The following is an 8,331-nucleotide window of genomic DNA, read 5'->3' as shown; positions in this document are numbered from 1 at the left end:
GAAATTCTGCCACATGTGTATTCCGCCAATCCGCATTGAAACAGCTTGGTGGAATATGCTCCAAAACCTTCTCCTCAAAGGGAGAGCAGCCCACTGCTGGGCTACCAGCAGTGGGAAATTTAGAGACTAAAAATGCTAATATGAAACCATATCCGCAATTTAGTAATATCCGAGTTATGTAAAATTTAAATCAAACCTCCAGCTTTTAAATTAAATTACTCTTATTGTAAATCACTCGGAGTTTATTCTTTGTTTTCCAATAGGTAATCCACTAGAGACTCTCCAGTACTAAACTTAACTAACAAAAATGTTTTTTTTTTCTTTTTAATTTAGACTGATATAACGAATCCTTATTATAGTTATTTCACAGGCGACAGGTATGTATGTATAATTATGTTCTCGTATAGCCTTCAGTTCAGTTCGGGCGCGTAGGAAGCTTTGTTCTCGGTATAATATCTAACTAGATTTATATCACCTGCCAGATTTCGATGTGACAAAAATACCGCTAGTTCCCTCGTTACTTGGGTCCGCGTAATATTCGATGTCATCGTCGTAAGATATTTCACTGAAAAATATTATATTTATATTTTCAAAATATTATTATTTAGATAAGAGTTAAAATTTTATTATATTAATTTATTTATTATTAGTAAATTAATTTTATTTAAAAAAAAAGCAATTTAAGAACTTTTCCCATACTTGGGCAATTTCGAAACCAGATCATAATCAAAATCTTAAAAAGCCAATGGTAAACGGTATAAGGGTTATACGCCCTTGGGCTTGTGGTACCCACTTCTAACACCAGCACATTTTAAACCAGAAGTAGTTTTAAATACAGTGCTTGTTTAAGAATCCTTAAATAAAGTTCATTATGCTCGATTTTATAATTTCATATAAAAGGCTTAAATTTAATTCAACTTCTTCTTTAATTATTCAAAACCTATCATTTTAATATTTGTGACAAATTAAATACTCTTTAAAATACAAAAGTTGTTAAATACAGCAGAACATATCTTCAGCATTTAAATAAGGAGCTTTAATCCAACAGTCGGTTTGAGTTCTGTGGATGTACGAAATATCACTGAATTCCGTTTTTTTTTTAATTTATTTTGCTTGGTTCTGACTAGTGTTTCATACTCGCAATTCATATGTTTAAATTTTTATAGAGCAATAGGTATTTGTTGCTCAAAAATTATTAATTTAGATTGAAATAACTTGATCCATCGGTTCTGTTACAGGTCGGTAACAACAATGGCAAAATATGGAAAATTAAAGATTATATCTTGGCTTTTTGCAAGCCCGTCTAGGCAGTTAACATGTGTGGGCACGTCAAATATTCTACCACTAAATAGTAATATTTATCATTTTTGTATTCAGTTTTGAATGAGTGTGAAAGTATTCAATGTAGTTCCTAGGGTTGCTGGCGCATTGGCGATGTATGGAATGGTTAATATTGTTTCATTATTGATTTTTTGCCTTTTTTATAATCAGGTTTTTTAAATATATAAACCAAATATGAGCTTGGTGCTCAGTGCAATAAAGAATTGAATCACACTATATGATTTTTGTCACAATTATATAGTATTGGTGCTCATACTTCTCGTTGGAATGGCTTTCAATTTATCCGACCTGTGTAAACCCGTTACAAAGTTAAATATTGTGTCGTCATAAACAGCTCACTCCATATTTCCATCGTTGAGAGCTGCGTAGTTGAAAGCACAGCAATGACCTTCGTAGGTTTTTATCAAATTAAACATTTTGTTACAGTTTTTCTTCTTACTATTAAATGTGCAGTATAATAAAAGATCTTCACACTGCTGATGCACCTAGAACAATTATCCTTGGTTAATATAATTTATCTTCCTGCGTCCGCGGCTTCGCAATCCAAAATACAAACTTTTATATTTATAATATTAGAAACAATATATTAAAAAATAATGCGACTTTTTTTTCCGTATTCTATGCAGTATTTTTTTTAACTCGAACCATGTAATTTTAAATTAATTATTTTGTCTAAAACGAAAATCATAATTTTCTTGCTCGGTTATTATTTCTTCTTGCTTGGAATATTTTAAGCGCCTTATAATTAATTAAAAATGTTTTTATCATAATAAGTGGAACAAATATATGTTACTAAGTCCTTCAATGATTACGTCATAAATGTTTTAAAATGGTCTGTATTGAAAGGTATTACAAAAGCCTTAACTGCAAGCTCAGACTATTTTATAAATATATTTGACATAAACTATATTAACAGAAAAAAATCACGCTTCAAGCATTGTCTTTATTTAGTGAACATATATCAGGCTAAGTTTATTACAAGAAAATATTTTTCAGGTAAATGATTATAACTTTACCTCTTCCATTATAGTTTCTGTATTAAAGTAATGTTGCTTCAGAATTTCCATAATCTCTGAAACATCGTCTAAGTATTCGTCATACCCTCTAAAATGTATTAGGTTTGGTAGATTGCGGTAAAAGTTTTCAATTTCTTTCTGGGTTCTGTTGTTGTTTCTTCTAAAGAGAAATAATGATGAAATATTTTATTTCACAACAAAGTAACACAATTACATTTATCAAATCAAACAATATTAGATAAGATAAGATAATTAATTTATGGGAAAAAGTGTGAAATACTAAAAATTAGGTAACCACATCATCTTAATTTTTTTTTTAACTAATAGATTGGCGGACGGGCATATGTGCCATCTGATGGTAATTGGTCACTACCGCCCATAGATATTGAGGCTGTAAGAAATAATAATTTTTGTTCACATAACATGATCAATTTTGGAGCTAAGATGTTATACCCTATATACCCGTAGTTGCGCTGGCTCACTCACCGTTCAAACCGGAACACAACAATACTACTGCTGTTTGGTCGTAGAGTATCTGATGAGTAGGTGGTTCCCACCAAGACTGCTTGGATAAATCCCTACCGATAGTCGATATATTCAATTTTGATATTTCAACCAATTTTTAATCATGATCAAGTTCTTACCATTGGTTATTTCGAAGCGATTTGTGAATTTACTGAATCCACTAAATCTACCACAACTATGCAATAACTGAACCGATCTATTATCTTGTAATGAATTAAATGTCAAGCTGAAATTTATTAATGCCCATTACCGATAAAGGCTTCCTAAAATTATATCTTCAAATGGTATGGTATTAATTATGGTGATTAAATTTGACTTATTTGGATTGTCTAATGAATATATTAAATTAATGCATCCTATTCGCGTGTTATTGTTTTAATGGGATTTCTTAGATAAGACTTCTAAGAGAATATGTATGTTCGGAAAAATATAACATAAATATTAAGAAATTGTGATACTCATAACATTAATACAAGTAGACCCAAATTATTTTTCCTGTTGCAATTGCAATCAGTAACTCTTTTGTTGTGTACGACTTTAAAAAAGAACCCAGAAAACGTGCAAAATGCTTCTGTTCCTAAATGTAAATATATATATATATGGAATGATTGCTTGAAAATAGTTATTGTACAATTGGCGAGTTCATAGATGATTTAAATGAATTAAATAATCGGCACTTGGCTAATTATTTTAAATATTGAAAATTGTAACGAATGTTAATATAAATTTGAATAAGTTGAGTTCCTTTTTGTCATTTCTTTTCAAGTAATTTCTAATGCCAAGAAGTGAACGTACATTGACTATCAATACGTAGTAATTAATTATTGAAAAAATAAAATAAATTGAATGATTAAATGTTCTGCCTTTACTTTGACTCAATAGTAATGTTTTTCGCAAGCTTCTTTGAGTCGCCACGAATGAATAAATCTATCTTATTGATACATATAATTACTATACTATTTATATAGAGTAAATTTAGATAGAGTAATCTAACTTTTTTGATGAGTGTGTGAGCAAGTTGATTTTACCATAACATTGCTCTGAAATGGTTCAGTAGTAAGTGCACGTGAATCTTTGAATTCAAATCCATACAAGTACCACAGTATTTTAATGTGCATAAATCCTTATACTATGTACCTGCACGGAAATAAGGTAATGGATTACATGTACATATATAGCGATACTGATTACAAGTAGCCTTTTCACACTTTGACAACATAGAGAAAATAAAAAAAATTATAATAAAATATTAAATAACTTACAATATTTCTGTAATACCCGCCGTTCGTTTTAACGATACAGGATTGAAGTTGCAAATGCTGACAGCTGGAAACGGAACCTGATTAACTTTGCAATTTGCATTTATCTGAAATAATTTAACATTATATCAGTTTACCTTAATAGCTTTGATATTATTTTAAATATTTATTAATTTAAAACAGGTAAACAGATTGACAAACGAACAATGATAAATTTGCCTTTATTATGCCTGTTAAAAAATCACAATTAATAATCCTTTACATCTCAAATACGCCACAACTTAGAAACTGAGATATCTATGTCTTCTATGTGTATCTTGTTACACTAGCATTCTCTCCAATAAACAAATTCTGAAACATATTATTTTCTCAGAATTTTTATTAATAAATATAATTATTGCTAGTCGAACTGTTAAATGGCTTCCGTAATTCAGTATTCCATAATATATTAAATTTTATTAATCGTGTGTTCAGCCTTTCAAAAAATTATAATCATAGCAATTGGATTGATGTATATCAAATTGAAATATTAATGTTAATTTTTTAATTCCAAATTAAGATTACAACTTTTGGAAATGTTAAGAAAACTAAGAAATAAACAAATTATTCTATACATTGCAATGAACGGATTGTTTCAAAAATTAATAACGTTTACAATATTTTTACTTTGTCCTCAAAGGTCTATAGAGGTATAAAAACTCAGGGAAATAAACGGAAGCCTTGTAGCGTTAATATGACGCACTGAACACTTTCACAATTTAAGCGTGATAATCGTAAGTATTATTTATCTGTATGTATCTTACCCGTGTTATAATTTGATCGCTTCTATATCTATTTCTTATCACATATACATAAGCGATTGTTATCAATATATTTCCCGCCATGATAACTGACCAAAGAAAGAGCCTTAAACCGTTATGTCTCCTAAAATGACTAATCCCGTGTAGAGTTGTTATATTTTTAAATATTGATTTGATTTTCGAATTCATTTTTTAATTCAAATTAAATATTTACTTATTTGTTTATTTAGAGCAGCGATGCTTCTTTGTTTTATTAATCAGAAGTTGTTCTATCATTAAGGCAACAAATTGTTTGATTGTCTTAAGGTACAATTATGAGCAGCGTCGAACCTTTCACGATGTTTTAATGACAGAATAATTATTAGAATTAATTCGTAACTTTAATGAAATAAAAGCAAATTCAGCTGTAAGGCTTTGTCGAAGTGTTAGCGGTTTAGAATACTTTACTTATAATACAATAATGTGGGTTTTTACGCATACATATTAATATGCTATCATCCCTTATTCTGCCCTTATTTGCAGGGGTACAATGAGGGTCAACATGACACGTTTATATCGTAAAATATATTATAATTACATTCGTTTACGCGGAAAATTCTAGCAAAGATCCCAGAAGAAGATCCTAGAAGTCATGAGACATCTTCAATAAAATCATGCTTATATTTTAGCCGATGTACCCAAAATTCAATCAATTATACACATTAACCTTTCTAATTAATCACTCCGTTCATTGGTGAGATCTATATGAAAATCAGTTCGGTAATTTTAGGATTTATTCCTTTCAAAGAGGTAGACTGAGAACCGTGCCGAGGGTTTCGACACCTAAAAGGCTTTCCACATTGGAATGACATTATTATCATTAATTCTAAAATTTTCGTAATATTATTATTGATATATCTGTAGCGAGAAAATTATAGTCAATTCTTATTGTATATTTTACTGTAAAAGCTCGAACTACAATAAATCTTAAGATTTTCCAGTAAAACCTAAGATTTACCGATTATGAATGGTAAATGTCCATAAAACTTTGGGATTCGAAATTTTTATCATCATTCACTTGGTAAATCTTTGGATTTACATGTTAGGTTAGGTTGATATGATAAAAGTCCGAAAAAGTCGTCCCCTTAAAATAAATACTTACATTTACCAACTCATGTCGGTAAATCTCAAGTTTTACTGGAAATTCTTAAGATTTACCTTAGTTCGAGCTTTTACAGTAACACATACACAAATACATTATATTATATTGCTTATCTATCAATTTTTATGGCAATTGTTTGTATATAACATGAATACTTTTATTTTGCTTCACAATTCGAATACGAAAACAGAATCGTGTCGTTTACGATATTCTTCTAGTGCAACATAATTACCAAAAAACATAAGTGACGATTAGTTCTTATCTAGTTGATATTGATGATAATATATATGAATATTGAGTTTAGTTAGCGTCTTAATGATGCACTAACTGATAGTTTGTAGAATTCGTAATTAAAGATAAATATTGGAAAATAAGTCTCTGATCCGCCATGCTGCGCCCTGACCACGTAACAAGCAATTTATTAGCTTGAAGAACCAGGGCGAAATTTCTTTTACAAAACCGTGCTTACATATTTGTGATGTGAAACCATCTGATGTTACTGCAGCTGTGAAAATAAACAGGCTAATAATATGTAATTACATATTCTGACGATTTCAACTGGCTGACTATTAACGCATTAAAGTTAGAACCATGTGACTGTGAGTACATACATAAATACAGACGGCGTCTTTGTATAGGGTATCGAAATCTTTATCGGATTAAAAAAATCCACAAACAGAAATATTTTTGTTTTAGAATTATGGAAAATACAGTAATAAACTTTTTATTAACCAGTCAAAGTTAAAATATGCGACCAATGCAGATTTAATATTGAAATTAAAAATTCTCGATGGTAAAAATTCAGAGAAATAGATGAGAGGACAATAAGAAAAGTATGATAATATTTAAACGACGTCGAATTTATTTTAAGACATTATAATATCGAAACTTTTTAAAAGATGAAATTGTATTCAATATATTATGTTAAGATATGGCTCACTTGATGATATGGCTTTGCGCAAATCCGTCTGGGTAGGTACCACCCACTTATCAGATATTCTGCCGCCAAACGGCAATATTTGGTATTGTTGTGTTCCGGTTTGAAGGCAGAGTGAGTCAGTGTAACTACAGGCACAAGGGACATAACATATCATTTCCCAACATTGGTGGCGCATTGGCGAAGTAAGGGATAGTTATATTTTAATATTTCTAGCAGCGCCAATGTGAATATTATTTGTCAGGATGATCAAAGTATCTCATTTATATTATACAACTACCATACACGAAAGGAGGTACCTCCTTACATTATAAGCATACATTTCTGTAATAGCAGATAATATATATTATAAACAGTTGCCTATAATAATTATCCCACAATTGGGCTAAGACCTCCTCTCCTTCTGATTTCCATCAGACACATTCACTTGGTGGTAGGGCTTTGTGCAAGCCCGTCTGGGTAGGTACCACCCACTCATCAGATATTCTACCGCCAAATAACAGTACTCTGTATTGTTGTGTTCCGGTTAGAAGGGTGAGTGAGCCAGTGTAATCACAGGCACAAGGGACATAACATCTTAGTTCCCGAGGTTGGTGGCGCATAGGTGATGTAGGGAATGGTTAATATTTCTTACAGCGCCTTTGTCTATGGGCGGTGGTGACCACTTACCATTAGGTAGCCCATGTGCTTGTCCGCCAACCAATGCCATAAAAAAAACACATGGAAATTCCTTACGACGTTTCCATTACAATTACAATCATTTTAAGTTTCACGTGTTCTGAGTTTTTAATACATTTTGTATTGTTTGAAATATAAATGTTATCATAGCGTATCAACAGCAAGAGCCAGCAGTCGGCCAGCGAACTGTCGGTTCTTTCAAATGTAAACCAGTTCAAAGCATTCGTAATTAATGATTTCGCCGCAAATTAATCAATCTGACACTCAACCCATTTCAAACAGTATTTAATCTTACAATCCACTTGATATTCAAGTAATTGGTTCAATTTCTCTTATTTCAATTCAAAGATTTGAAGTTGTACTTATAATAATTGCTATATTACCCAAACATCTTCACAGCGTCGTGATTAGGATTTGACGTCGAGATAAGCTTTTTTGATAGAGTAAAATCACTATTAGTAATGGCTTATATATAATTTCAGACTAATGTCTGTATTGAAGAGCCGAGATGACCCAGTGTTTAGAACGCGTGCATCTTAACCGATGATTTCGGGTTCAAGCCTAGGCAGGCACCACTGAATTTTCATGTGCTTATTTTTGTTTATAATTCATCTCGTGCTCGGCGGTGAAGGAA

This window comes from Vanessa atalanta, chromosome 5, assembly GCF_905147765.1.
Source record: "Vanessa atalanta chromosome 5, ilVanAtal1.2, whole genome shotgun sequence".
NCBI lineage: Eukaryota > Metazoa > Arthropoda > Insecta > Lepidoptera > Nymphalidae > Vanessa > Vanessa atalanta.
This window is presented reverse-complemented; position numbering follows the sequence as displayed.